The sequence below is a fragment of the Choloepus didactylus genome, chromosome 4 (assembly GCF_015220235.1).
Source record: "Choloepus didactylus isolate mChoDid1 chromosome 4, mChoDid1.pri, whole genome shotgun sequence".
In the NCBI taxonomy this organism is placed as follows: domain Eukaryota; kingdom Metazoa; phylum Chordata; class Mammalia; order Pilosa; family Megalonychidae; genus Choloepus; species Choloepus didactylus.
In genome coordinates this window covers 62653618-62669279 of record NC_051310.1, presented here as the reverse complement: position 1 = coordinate 62669279, position 15662 = coordinate 62653618, and the positions used below count along the sequence as shown (strand labels likewise).

At 39.9% G+C, this 15662-nt stretch overlaps 1 protein-coding gene across 5 annotated transcripts in view; it reads right to left on the bottom strand.

Moving 5' to 3' along the window:
- The window catches only part of CDKL1 (cyclin dependent kinase like 1), a 66422-nt gene that overhangs the window by 35654 nt on the left and 15106 nt on the right, over nucleotides 1–15662 (bottom strand). The window lies entirely within an intron of this gene.

Sequence of the window (15662 nt, the reverse complement as noted above, 5' to 3'; positions counted from 1 at the left end):
TCAGCACTTTTGTACTCTTCTCATAGCTGTCAAAGCTCCACCACTTCCTAAATTTTAACAACTTTAATTGAAAGTATAAACTGAAGGTGCTGTTTGCAGACAGTTAACATCCAATGAAAGCCCAGGCATTTGACAAATCCTTGATTGTCCTTGTCAGGAAATGATGTTGATCATCACAGCTTCACTGCCCCTGTTTGATGCTCAGCCCTGCTGCTGATTTTTCCAAGTTCCCAGGCTTTTCCTTCCGCTTCTTAACTTTGCTGACCTGTGCAGTGATTTGGTGAGAGAAATTGCAGCTGCTCCCCACCTCATTCTCCCATCTCCTATACCACATATGAGTTTTGAGTTATTATTGCAATAAAAGTGCTTTATGCTGGCAAAAAACAAAACAAACAAACAAACAAACAAAAAACCCACAAAAAAATGGAAAGAAAGAAAGAAAGCTATTTGTATGGATTGAAGGAGGCTGCAAACAATAGCTCTTTACAAGCTATTAGTTCATAGCTTAAGTGAAAAATGACTTTAACCCAGTGGCTGATAAAGGCAAAGAGAGATATGAGAAGTCTGGAAAAGAAAAGAAGATGAAAGAGGGTGGATTTTTAGTTAATACAAACTCACCTTTGAAGGCTCAAAAATGCCCCTTCCCTGATCTCCCCAGACAGGTTCAGTCTCCCAGACTGGTTCAGCACCCAGGTTAATACTCTAATAACAATTAGCTAAAGCAATTGACCTTTAGAGAATTTATCACAATGCTAACTTAGTAATTATTGTTTAATTAATTGTTTAATGTGTATCACTTTCATAAGAATGTAAGAACGGTGTGGTCAGGGCCTGGGTTCTCTGGTTTACTAAAAATTATGTAATTGTATCCCCAGCACCGGGCCTTGCACACATCAGACATTCAATAATTATCTGTGGGTGAATGAGTGAATCATAGGCTGATGAAACACTTTTAAATGGGAAAATGAGGAAGGCTCTCCAATCTGATGTGCCTGAAGATGTGTGTCAAGAAAAAAAGGACACGAATGGATGTATGTTGGCTTTGACAGAGATGAATCTTGTACATAGCTTCTTGGCCCCTTCTTTACACAATCCTGTCAAACAATATAACCAGGCACTGATCTTGTTTTATGAAAAGGAACTAAGAAACATGTGCTTTGGAAGAAAAAAATTTAAAGGAAAATACATCAATTATGGGGTCCTTTTCTGTGGTGTCCATTCCTGTTCCACTGATCTAATTGATCACCATTAGTGTCTGTTTTATTTATTGTTGAGGAATTTTAACAGTTCATACATTGCTCATCTTTTTCCAGATATTCTTTGATAGTGCCACTGGATAATTTTCTGTAAGAATTTTACAATCCTGTGTTGCTTTACACTACTGACTTTTTCCATCAAGAAAAAAATTAAAATTAAAAATTTTAATGAAAGAAATATTTTTAATTCATACTAACCAGTTCAGATGAAAATATCCCTTGACAACTGGAAATACTTCTTCCATGTGGAAAAACAGAGACTGCCAGGTCTAAGCAGTTCAGGGCACATGGATTCTCATCTCAGCAGAAGGTCAGCTCGTGGGACAGAAAGTGCTGTGGTACCTCAAACGTTCTCCCTTTCTCTTAGTCATGGAATCCTGTGGTTAGCTGTCACCTGCCTCCAGAATAAAGACCATATTTCCCACCGTCCCTCTCAGCTAGCTGTAGCTTTGTGATTCAGTGCTGGCCACAGGAATTTCAATGAAGGTGTTACACACAACTCACAGGATGTGTTCTCAAAGAAAGCAGACACTTCTTTTCTTCCCCCTCCTTACTGGCTGGAATGCAGATGCGAGCGGCCGTTTGGGAACAAGAAAAGGAAGCCACGTCTTGGAGATGGGGGAGCAACAAGGAGGACCTGGGCTTCTTACGCTGTGAGCACCCAAACCAGCTTGGACCCCCTACCTCCAGTCCACCTTTTACCTTGCTTAAGCCATATTCTTTTTGGCTTTCTATTATGCAAAGCCAAAACAATAACCAATACATCCTGACACTACTGTGAAAAGGCATACAAAGGTTACCATGAGGTTATTCACAGACTCCCCTCATCCCCCAGCTTGCCAAAGAGAATCCTGTCCCTGTCAATCCGATGTTCCCATCTCATCCCTTTTCTAAAAAGACAAGATTTATTCTTGCTGGGACAGAGGCTGAGTCAATCTACTTAAAATGCTGCAGGTTATCGTGGTGCAGGGGGAAGAAGGAGTAGAGGAAAGACCACGAGGCTGCGGTAAGGAGTTGACCTGGGGTTTGAGAAAAACAGGGTGAAGGTGCAGGGTGTGAGGGAAGTGGACCAGAGACAAAGATTTGAATAGGTGAGGGTGTGGGATCTATGGCTAGGACCCTTTAATGTTTTTTGAAAGGAATGACTAAAGGATAGGCTTCCTTCACAATCACTTTTGGCTATTGAAGTGTGCTTCTTCAACAAGACAGCCTAGCTCTGAGATAGCTCTGCCTAAACCGGCCTGGAAAAATACAAGTAGCCAATACTAAATTCACACACATGTATACCCAGCCTGCTGCATACACAAATGTGAATGAATCTGTGGAGGGCTGAAGGATGCAGGTTGACGTTAAAGGACTTCCTGGGATAAGGAGAGCTATGTCACATCTTTTTATTGTAGAAGAAAGCGGGTTAAAGATTACTTCCAAGTTATGAACATTTGCAATAGATGGATGATGGGACTGCTGAAAAGAATGAGGAATCTGAATGAGGGAGAAGAAGGAAACCGAGTCTTCTTCCCATGTTCCTTTTTAGGGTACACAGAGGGGTTGTAGTTGATGGATGGTCTCAAGTGAGAATTGAAAGTTAAGTTGATCAAAGAGCCATGGTTCTCATGGTGGATTGTTTACAAACATGACTGTTACAACTCCTTTCCTCCTTTCTTTGCCATATGACTTTGTGACTCCTCCCAGCAAAAGGTGGAGTCTATCTCCCCACCCCCTGAATCTGGGTTGGTCTTCTGATTTGCTTTGGCCAATAGCATGAGGCAGCAGTAATGCTGCTTGACTTCCAATACTAGGCCTTAAGAAGGCTTGCAACTTCCTTTAGGTCTCTCAGACCACTGCCTGGAGACCTTTGTGTTCTGCAGAAACTCAGGATGAAAGACCATGTGGAGAAAGAGGCTGAGCCTAGCCCCCAACCAACCCTCCAGCTGAACTTGGCTGCATGAGTGAGCCCAGGCAAGACCAGCTGAAGACACACCTAGCCAACCCTTAGAATTATGAGAAATAAGTCCTTGTTTTAAGCTACTAAGTTTGGAGGAGTTTTATTAAGCGGCAATAGGTAACTGACATAGTTCTCAACTCTGTATTAGAATCACCAGGGGAGCTTTTGAAAAATATAGATGCCCAGGCCCCATTCCCAGATATCCTGAATTGTTCTCAGGAAGTGGGCAGACATTTGTTCATTTGTTTGTTCCAAAACTCGCCAGGTGATTCTAACGTGTAGCCAGAAGTATGAATCACAGGTAAGCAGGCACCCCGTAAGTGATAGAAGGTAGAAGGAGAGAAATTGAAGTTCTTGAACTGCACACTGGAGCACAGATGTCATCAGAAGAGAGGCAGCCAGAAAGAGAGATGCTGCCAATGTCTTCTCATTTTCTTTGTAAAGTCCCTCTGTATCTTTGAGACATGAAATTCCTGCTTCAGACATTATACTCAATGCAGCAAGAATAAAATACCCAAGATCCTCAAAAGTCCATTAGTCACATTTGGGCCTTGAATGGAGGGCATTCCACGCTATAAAACCCACTGCTTCCATGCCTGAAAACTTTTATCCTGAACTAATATTTTCAAGATAGAACCAACTAAGATAGGTAGGAATAGAAGTACTGTCATCAACCAATGAATTTCATTGGTTGGGATGTTTCAAACATAAAGCAAACAACCAAATTAAAACAGCTAAACAGCAGCTCCATGACAGAATCAGTGGAAAGCAAAGATTTTGTTTCAGGCTCTGAGAAATCACTGTCCTTTGGCTTTACTTTTCATTTTCACACTTTTTGCAAGGTCATAATATTGAGGCCAAGACCTTGAATCTTAGATTTTTTTTTAAGTTTCCATGTTCCATATCTACTTCTCATTTCATCTTTAGTCAACTTTTTTTTTTTTTTTTTTTTTTGGCAAAAGTACAAATGTATCAATGCTACTGAAATAAATCCTCCCACATTCACTGAATGCCAAGACTGGTGCATCCAACTTGCCATGCCCAAATCTGCAGTGATCACCATGTGGCACTGCTACCCCAGAATAAAATGCAAAGACTCTTGGTTTGGCCTCTCCTTGCCTCTCCAGACTCATCTCACATAACTTCCTCCCAGACACACTCAATTTCTTTCACTTCCTTGAAGGCTCATCCTCCCTCTTATTTCAGGTCATTTCAGTACTAGTTCACCACGTTTCCCATCTGAAACACCCCCCATCCTTCCAGATGTCACTTTCTCTTTCCTTCCTCCCCTGCCCCAGCCTGACACAGTTGGTTTGAACTAAAAGAGCTCTAGCTTTGGATGCCAAGTAGGGGGTACTGCTATGGCCAGTGAATGGCATGTCACAGCAGAATCCATTGGACTGGGTGGGCCAAGTAAATATTATATGTCATCCATCTTTCTATGATATCATACACCTTTCCGAAACCTAGATTCTAAGAACTGCATGACATTCTACTCAAATTACATTTCAGTTCTTTCTAATTTTTAGCTATTATAAAGTTTATTTTAGCTATTATAAGTCCTGAATGAAGGACTGACAGTTAACTTCTCTAGGCCTCAGTTTTCCATCAGTAAGAGCAAGAAGCTTAAGGGCTGCTGTGACAATTACACATAAAGCACATAAAACAGTGTCAAGCACATATTAAGTTCTCCATGAAGGTTAATTGTTATCTTTGTGTCAAGTCTATTTTTATTTAAGATGATTTTCCTTATTTATTTTGTTCAACAATTATTTATTTATCTTAATATGTACAAGGCACTGGGCCAGCCCTAAGGATATAAAGACAAATAAAGCAAATACTGCCCCTACCCTATAGAGTTTAGAATTTAGGAGTGGAGACAGATACTGTATAAGCAATTACAGATATAATAAATATTCTAGAAAGCAAGCTAAAGGTTACATGAGGAAGAGCAGGATGAACTAATCCTGGTTTGAGGGTCAGGGTGGCCAAAGGAAGATCTTCTTGAAGAAGTGACCATTAGGTATGAACTGAGGATGAACCAAAATTAGCTGGGCACTTTCTAGAACCCCAGAAATAGTGTGTGATGCTCTAAATTGATACAGTCAAATTCTCTCCAAAAGGATTCTACATATTTGCCCCTCTGCAAGGAGTATGAGTGAACTTGTTACCTCACCATGGCCAGCTTTGAGGTGGATATAGACATTTAAGGCTTGTGATCTATACTGTCAAATTGTGTCCTGCAAGAAGGGCTTGCAAAGCTTATGGTAACATAGGAAGGTGTCATAAACATATATACATTCAAACTGCATCTCTCTGATCCGTCTCCATGAGATAACTTTTATAAAATTACAAATATATAACTTATTGGTCAACCTTTTTTTCAAGATAACTTAAATTTAGAAAAAATAGATGACAATGACTAAATCATAATTAGCAATTAAAATATTAAATTATAAATTTTTAAAATAAAATTTTAACTCTCTCTCAGTTGCTTGGATTCTTGCTGATCTAAAAACACTCCAGAGCATCTGCATATGCATTTGACCTGACATAACACACTTATAAAGCCAGTCCCATAAAGCCAGTCCCTGTTTTCACTTCATTGATTTATTCAGCAAATATCAATGGAATCATACCCAACAGTGAAAAACTGAAAGTTTTACACCTAATATCAGAACAAGACAAGGATGCCCGCTACCACCACTGCTATTCAACATTGTACTGGAAGTGCTAGCTAGAGCAATTAAGCAAGAAAAGGAAATAAAAGGCATCCAAATTGAAAAAGAAGTTAAAACTATCCCTATTTGCTGATGACATGATCCTATATAGAGATAATTCCAGAGAACCCACAAGAAAGTTACCACAGTTAATAAATGAATTCAACAAAGTGGCATAAAGTAAGAACAAAACACAAATATCAGTGGTGTTTCTATACACCAGCAAGGAAAAATCTAAAAAGAATCTCAAGAAAACAATTCCATTCACAATAACAGGTAACAAGATGAAATATCTAGTAATAAATTTAAACAAGGATATAGAGGACTTGTATGCAGAAAAGTTCACATGATTACTGAAAGAAATTAAAGAAGACCTATATAAATGGAAAGATATTCCATGCTCATGGACTGGAATACTAAATATCATTAAGATCACAACACTGCCCAAAGCAACTTACAGATTTAACACAATCCCAATTAAAATTCCATAGCCTTCTTCAGAGAAATGGAAAAGCTAATCATCAAATTCATACAGAAGGGCAAGGGACCCTGAACAGCTAAAACAATCTTGAAAAAGAAGAATAAAGTCAACGGACTCACACTACCCGATTTCAAAACTTATTACAAAGCCACAGTAATCAAAACAGTGTGACACTGACACAAGGACAGACATATACACTAAATGGAATAGAAATGAGATCTCAGAAATAGACCCATTCATCTATGGTCATTTAATTTTTTACATGAGTACCAAGGCCACTTAGTGGGGAAAAATAGTCTTTTCAACAAATGATGCTAGAAAAACTGGATATCCACATGTAAAGGAATGAAAGTGGACCCATACCTTACAACTTGTATAAAAATTAACTCAAAATGGGTCAAAGACCTAAATATAAGAGTTAAACATAGAGTGATATTAGAAAAAATGAAGATATGACCAAGTCAAAGGAACAAACTAACACTTCAAACAAGATACAGGAGTTGAAATAACTAATCTAAAATGCTCAAACAAACTTTCTAAATCAATTCAAAAATCATATCAACAAGTTGAGGGAAGATATGGCAAAAGAGATGAAGGATATACAGAAGACATTGGGCAAACATGAGGAAGAACTCAAAAGTTAAAAAAACAAATGGTAGAACTAATGGGAAGGAAAGGCACAGAAGAGATGAAGAGATAAAAAAATACAATGGAAACATACAACAGCAGATTTGAAGAGGCAGAAGAAAGGATTAGTGAACTAGAGGATAGACCATCTGAAACCCTACACACAAAAGAACAGATAGGGAAAAGAATGGAAAATTATGATTAGGGTCTCAGGGAATTGAATGACAACATGAAGCACACGAATATACCTGTCATGGGTGTTCCAGAAGGAGAAGAAAAGGGAAAGAGGCAGAAAGAATAATGGAGGATATAATCACTGAAAATTTCCCATCTGTTATGAAAGAGATAAAATTACAGATCCAGTAAGTGCAGAGTACCCCAAACAGAATAGACCTGAATAGACCTACTCCAAGATACTTACTAATCACATTGTCAAATGTCAAAGACAAAGAGAGAATTATGAAAGCAGCAAGAGAAAATTGATCCGTCACATACAAGGCAAGTTCAATAAGGCTATGTGCAGATTTCTCAGCAGAAACCATGGAGGCAAGAAGGCAGTGGTATGATATATTTAAGAAAAAATGCCAACCAAGAATTCTATATCCAGCAAAATTGTCCTTAAAAAATGATGGAAAGTTTAAAATATTTACAGATAAACAGACACTGAAAGAGTTTGTGAACAAGACACCTGCTCTACAAGAAACACTAAAGGGAGCACCACAGGCAGATAGGAAAAGACAGGAGACAGAGGTTTGGAGAAGAGTGTAGAAATGAAGACTATCAGTAAGGGTATTGTATAGTCTCACTGATATGGACTAACATTGATGAGTGAAATTTGAGAGTTGAGAACACAGGTGATCAGGAGATAGAAATAGGTTAGAGATTGGGCATTTGATGCTGAAGGAGTACAGAAGGTTCAACAGGATTGATTACATAGCTTCAGAAATGGAATGGATAGTATAACAGTGTGTGATAGTAACACAATATTGTAAGTACTCCGAACAAAGATGAGTGTGAGTATGGTTGTAAGAGGAAGGGTAGGGGCATGTATGACACCATAAGGAAAGATGGAAGATAAGGACTGGGTCTGTATTACTTAGTGAAACCTCAAGTGGACAATGATGGTAATTAAATGTACAAATATAAAATGTCTATACATGAAGGAGAACAAATGAATGTCAACATTGCAAGGTGTTACAAATGGGATGGTATATGGAAAAATACAATCAATGCAAATTAGAGTCTAAAGTTAACAGTAACATTGTAATATACTTTCATGAAATGTAACAAAGGCATGTGATCCTGCAACCCTGTTATTAGGTACATATTGGAAGAACTGAAAACAGGGACATGAATGGACATTTGTGTATGTGTATTTATGGTGGCAGTATTCATGATTTGCAATGGATGGAGGTGGCCTAAGGGTACATGGACTGACACATGGAGGAGCAAACTGTGGTGTATGCATACAATGGAGTATTGAGTGGCTGCAAGAAAGAATGAAGTTGTGAGGCATGTACCTAGATGAAAATGAACCCTGAGGACAGTATGTTGAGTGAAATAAGCCAGAAAAGAAAAGACTCATAGTATAATACCTCACTAATATGGACCAAATATAATGTACAAACTCTGAGAATAGAATTCAAGAGCATAGGTTATCAGGGGAAGGTTTCTAGACTGTAAGCTCTTAATGGCAGTCACATCCATTCCTGAGATTTTATGATTATTTCTAAATTCTGAGATGCTGGGCTCTTGTGTAAAACCTCTGTATGACACCTGAGATTCAGAACTAGAGTTCTGCAGCTATGAAAGTCAATTACTATCCCATACAGCAACTGCTAAAAAAGCTGAAATGGAGATCAGACCTCAATTAAAGATATGAATGAAGTTGATCTGGTTAGGACTAAGGCAAATCAGACTAAAGGATAAAGGATGATATTGACGGTGTTTTAAAACTTCAACTTTGGTGTGAGATCAAAGGAAGAGATGTTCATTTTGTGTAAAATTTATATCTTCTTGCTCTGGTTTGCTAATGCTGTTATTAACTAAAATACCAGAAATGGATTGGCTTTATAACGGGGGTTTATTTGGTTACAAAGTTACAGTCTGAAGGTCATAAATTGTCCAAGATAAGGCATCAACAATCGGGTACCTTCACTGAAGGATGGCCACTGGTGTCCGGAAAACCTCTGTTAGCTCGGAAGGCATGTGGCTGGTGTTCACTTGCTCCCAGGTTGCATTTCAAAATGGTGTTCTCCAAAATGTTGCTCTTGGGGCATTTTGCCCTCTCTTAGCTGCAGCTGCTCTTCAAAATGTCACTCTCAGTTGCTCTCAGTTCCCTCTGTCTGTGACCCACGACTCCAGTGACCCAATTAATATCCACCCTGAATGGGCAGGGAAACACCTCCATGGAAATTATCCAATCAAATGGTTCACTCACAGTTGATTGAGTCACATCTCCATGGAAACACTCGGTCAAAGAATTCCAATCTGATCAACACTAATACATCTGCCCCCACAAGAGTTCATCAAAGAACATGGCTTTTTCTGGGAGACATAATATATATAAACCGGTACATTCCACCCTATGGACCCCAGAAAACCACGATCTTTCCATATACAAAATACATTCATCCCATCACAATATCACAGAAACTTAAATCATTTCAGTAATGATAGCTCAGTACAAGATCCCATCAAAATCATTCACATGTGTGGTCTTGTCCTAAAGCAAAATTCCCCTCTGGCTGTGGACCTGTAGAACTTAGAACAAGTTATCTACTTCCAATATACAAAGGAGAGACATTCATAGGATAAACATTCCCATTGTCATAAGGAGAAATAGTAAAGAAAACAGGGTTCACAGGTCCAAAACAGTTCCTAATACCTGCAGGGCAAACTCCATTAGATTTCAAAGTCTGAGAGTCATTTACAGAATGACGTTGTATCCTTGGGGCTTGAGAGAGCAGCGGTCCCACATGTTCCAAAGGCTTACGCAGCAGCCCTTTTCTCTCCAAACTCTGGGGTGAGTGCTCCAACATATCCATGCACTGGGGAGACCACCTTCTTGGCCCCACCCTCCTCAAACATCGGGGTGCCACCCGGACTCTGCCTCTCCAGGGCAAAGGCTCTCCCCTCTCCCAACAGTGGGGTGGTGGCCAGACTCTCCCCAATCCTCAAGGAATGTGCTCCACCCTCTCTGGGGCCTGGGGTGGCAGCTCTCTTCCTGAGCATCTAGGCAGAAAGCCCACTCTCCTTCATCCAGGGCAAACTTACACTTTCCAAGTGCCTGGGTTGCTCTGCTCTTTTCGTCCAAGATTTCTTGACTCCAGATCTCAGTTTCCATGATTCCGTCCTTGAAGAAATTTTTCCTTCAATTTTTTCCTTTTCTATTCCCTCCAAGTCCAGACTGGCAGCGGCTCTGTCTATACAGATGTTGCAAAAATCTTGTTGGCTTGGCATGAAGCACACAGGGGTCAAAACCATCAGACAATAGAACTTTCCACAAATCCTTTCTGGATAACTCCATCTCCAATCCTGGCTTGTACTGAAATGGCTGTCGGGTTCCATGTTTGGTTAAATCCTTATGTGGGGCTGTAGCCTCTGGGGTCTCACTTTCTGGAAGCCCAGAATTTTCCAAACTATCAGTTTCTGATTTCTTTGTACCCAAGGGTTCATTTCAAATCTTATCTCTGTCCTCTCACATTTTACTATAAGCTGCAGGGAGAAGCCAGGCCACACTTTCAATATTTAGTGTCATAATCTCTTCAGCTAAGTATCCCAGCTCCTTGCTCTCAAATTCTGCCTTTCATCTGATACCAGGACACAGTTTTGGCAAATTCTCTGCCACTTTAAAACAAGGATTGCCTTCCTTCCGGTTTGCAATGACACATTCATCATTTCTGCTCAAGGCCTCATCAGAAGTATCTTTAGAGTCCATATTTCCACCAACAGTCTCTTCAAAGCCATTTAGGCTTTTCTATCAAGCTCCTCACAATTCTTCCAGAATCTTCCCCTTATCCATTTAAAAAGCCATTCCAAAATGTTTGATATTTGTAAACTCAGCAGCACCCCACTTCTCTGGTACCAAAATCTGTTCCAGTTTGCTAATGCTGCTGTCCACTAAAATACCAGAATGGAGTGGCTTTATAAAGGGAGTTTATTTGGTTACAAAGTTACAGTCTGAAGGCCATAAGGTGTCCAAGGTAAGGCATCAACAATAGGATACCTTGTTGAAGGATGGCCAATGGCGTTTGGAAAACTTCTGTTAGTTCAGAAGGCCCACGGCTGGCATCCACTTGCTCCTAGGTGGCATTTCAAAATGGTGTTCTCCAAAATGTTGCTCTTGGGGCATTTTGCCCTCTGTTAGCTGCAGCTGCTCTTCAAAATTCACTCTCAGTTGCTCTCAGGTCCCTCTGTCTGTGAACTCCTTTATAAGATGCCAGTGATCCAATTAATATCCACCCTGAATGGGTGGGGTAACACCTCCATGGAAATTACCCAATCAAACAGTTCATTCACAGTTGATTGAGTCACATCTCCATGGAAACACTCGATCAAAGAATTCCAATCTAATCCACACTAATACATCTGCCCCCACAAGACTGCATCAAAGAAGATGTTTTTTTTTCTGGGGGACATAATATATACAAACCAGTACTCTTCTGTAGCACACTAACTAATTTAACTTGTATGGTCAGTTTATTTGAACACCATAACTGAATGGAAACTTGAATAGGGAGTGAGATCTTGTTGGTTTATACAGGTAAGTGTGATGCCCCGACTCATCCCAGAGTAATTTCAGCAGAGAATAAAAAGTATTTTCAACATCCCCTTGAGGGACTGTGGGAAAATGTGGAAATAGTAAACTTCCCCACCTGGGGAATTCCTGATATTCCCACAGCATTGGAGACTACCAATTTAAAAGGCCAAGCCCTCAGTGTTGGGTCTTACCCTTATGAAATTTATTCCTGAAAAGGAGAGGCTAAGCCTACTTAGAATTGTGCCTAAGAGTCACCTCCAGAGAACCTCTTCTGTTGCTCAGATGTGGCCTCTCTCCCTAAGCCAACTCAGCAGGTAAGCTCACTGCCCTCCTCCTTATGTGGGACATGACTCCCAGGGGTGTAAACCTCCCTGGCAACATGGGATATGACTCCTGGGGATGAACCTGGACCCAGCATCAAGGGATTGAAAAAGCCTTCTTGACTAAAAGGGGGAAGAGAAATGAAACAAAGTTTCAGTGGCTGAGAGATCTCAAATGGAGTTGAGAGGTCATTCTGGAGGTTATTCTTATGACTTATACAGATATCCCTTTTTAGTTTTTGGTGTATTTGGAATAGCTAGAAGAAAATACCTGAAACTGATAAACTGTAACCCACTAGCCTTGATTCTTGAAGACAACTGTATAACTATGTAGCGTACATGGTGTGACCAAGTGACTGTGAAAACCTTGTGGCTCACACTCCCTTTATCCATTGTATGGACATATGAGTAAGAAAACAAAGATAAGAAATAAATAAATAATAGGGGAGGATAAGGGGTATAGGATGTTTTAGATGTTCTTTTTTATTTTTATTTTTATTTTTATTCTTCCTTTTTTGAGTAATGAAAACATTCAAAAATTGATTGTGGTGATGAAAGCATGACTATATGAGGACACTGTGAACCACTGATCCACTGATTGTACACTTTGGATGAGTATCTGGTATGCGCATGTATCTCAATAAAATTGCAAAGAAAAAAAAAAGAGTTAAATACCAACTCCTAGAAGAAAGCATAGGGAAGTATCTTCAGGTCCTTGTTTTTTTTTTTTTTTTTTTGTTATTTGTGCAAAAAAAAAAAAAAGGAAAAATAGGTAAATGGACTTCATCAAAATTAAAAATGTGCATCCAAAGACATTATCAAGAAGAAGAAAAGACAATCAATGGAATGGGACAAAATATTTGCAAACCATATATCTGATAATGGTTTAATATCCAGAATATATAAAGAAATCCTACAACTCAACAATAAAGAGACAAACAACCCAATTAAAAATGGGCAAACAACTTGAATAAACATTTCTCCAAAGAAGATATACAAATGTCATTAAGCACATTAGAAGATGCTCAACATCATTTTCACTAGCTAAATGCAAATCAAAACCACAATAAGATACCATTTCATACCCACTAGGATGGTTATTATTACACAACAAAATAACAAGTGCTGGTGAGGATGCGAAGAATAGAAACCCCAGGTCACTGTTCATGAGAATGTAGAATTATGCAGCTGTGGAAAACAGCTTGGCAGTTCCTCAAAAGGTTAAAATCACACTTCTAGTTCTATATGCCCAAAAGAAATAAAAGCAGAGATTTGGTCAAATGTTTGTAAACTAATGTTCATTGCAGCATTATTCACAATAGCCAAAATGTGGAAGCAACCCAAATGTCAATCAATATATGAATAGATTAAAAAATGTGGTTTATGCATGCAATGGATTATTCAGCCATAGAAAGGAATGAAGTTCTGATGAACCTTGAAGACATCATGTTGAGAGAAATAAGTCAGACACGAAGGGACAGATATTTTATGATTCACTTACATGAAATAACTGGAATAGGGAAATTCATAGAGACAGAAAGTAGATTACAGGTTACCAGGGGCAGAGGGAGGGGGTGGGATAGGTATTTAATGTATATGGGTGCAGAGTTTCTATTTGGGATGATGGGAAAGTTCTGATAATGGTTGGTGGTGAGGGCAACACAACAGTGCGAATATGAATAATCCCACCAAATTGTACGTTTGGGTGTGGCTGAGATGGGAAATTTTATATTATATATATGTTTCCACAATTTAAAGAAAAAGACTAAAGAGACCATGGGAATTAATGATCCTGGACTAGATCTAACAATGGAAGATAAAAGGACCAAAAGGACATTTTGGGGGCATTTGAAGAAAATTAGAATACAGACTGTAAGCTTTACATCAATGTTAAGTTTCTTGAACTTGATAACTGTACTTAAGATGGCTACATAAGTAAATGTCCTTGTACTTAGGAAATACATATGGAAGTATTAAGTGTTCAAGGAATGTCTACAAACTACTATGAAATGCTTAGAAAATAGATAGATAGATAGATAGGTAGATAGATAGATAATAGGGCTGGCTGGCTGGCTGGCTGGCTGGCTGGCTGGATGGATGGATGGATGGATGGCAAAGATAGATGGAAAGAATGATATGGCAAATGTTGCAAAATGTTAAAAGTTGGTGGATCTAGGTATCCGGGTGGTGCTATGCTGAAGTACTCTGTATGGGTTTTGTATTATTTTTGCAACTGTCCTCCAAGTTTGAAATTATTTCAAAATAAAAAGTTAAAAAATATATCTGTAGAACAACTACTCTGCAGCGGGCACTGTTGCAGACCCTAGAGACACATGGGCGAATGAGACAGAGGACTCGAGCATGAAACAAAGAAGTGCCATGAAGTCCTCCATGTACAGGACAAACCTGCCCCAGAGAGACTGTCTCCAAGGAAATGACCTTCAGCTGAGTCTGGACAGTGAGTTAGGACCTGCCCAGACCAGGGGCAGGGGAGGGATGGCAGTTTTCCAAGCAGAGGGACTGGCTAATGCCAAGGCCCTGAGGTGGGAGGAAACTTGGGCCGTGTCTTACTTTCCTCTGGCTGCTGCAACTGATTACGACAAACTGGGTGGCTTGAAACAACAGAAATTTATTTTCTCAGTTCTGCAGGCCAAGCTGCCTCAGAAAGTTCTAAGGAAGACTCCTTCCTCATCTCTTCCTGGCTCCTGGTGGCTGCTGGTAACCCTTGATGTTCCTTGGCTTATAGATGCATCATTCCTGCCCCTGCCTCTGTTGTCACATGGCCCTCTTCCTTGCGTGCGTGTATCAGTGTCTACATGTCTCCAAATCTCCCTCTCCTTATAAGGACACCGGTCAATAACAGTAGGGCCCACCACATTCCAGTCTGACCTCATCTTAACTTGGTTACATCTGCAAAGACCTGGTTTCCAAATAAGGTCATATTCACAGGTGCTGGGATTAGTTAGGTACAGTGTGTGGCCAGAGGGTTGAGCACGTGGAACTAAGGCCAGTGAGACATCAGAAGGCAGGGCCTAAGGGCCTGCTGGGCTGTGCTAAGGCATTTAGATTTCATCCTCAGAGCAATGGGAAGCCACTGGAGAATTTTTAGCAAGATGTGATAGCACACAATTCAGGCTTCTGAAAGCTTGCTATGACTGCAGGGTCTGAATGGTTTGGAATGGACAAAAATGGATGAGAAGAGAGCAACAAAGAGCCTGTGGATAGGTTAGAGATAATAGTGGCTTGGACTAGGGCAGTGGCAGAAGAGATGGAGAGAAAGGCACCCTTTTGAGATATATTTTATTTTTACAATAGTCAGGATGTAGTGATGGACTGGATGTGAGGGATGAGGGAATGGGCGTGTCAAGAATGACACAAAGATTCATAAAACCGGGTGGATGGTGGTGCCATCACTAAAAGGAGGAACAGGTTTTGATGGAAGAAACTATTGTTTTGGGAGTCGTCAGGTCAACTGGAATTTGAGCTGAAGGCAGAAGCCAGGAAGTCTGTGTGTGTGTGGAACTGAAGCCATGGATGGATGAGATTGCCCA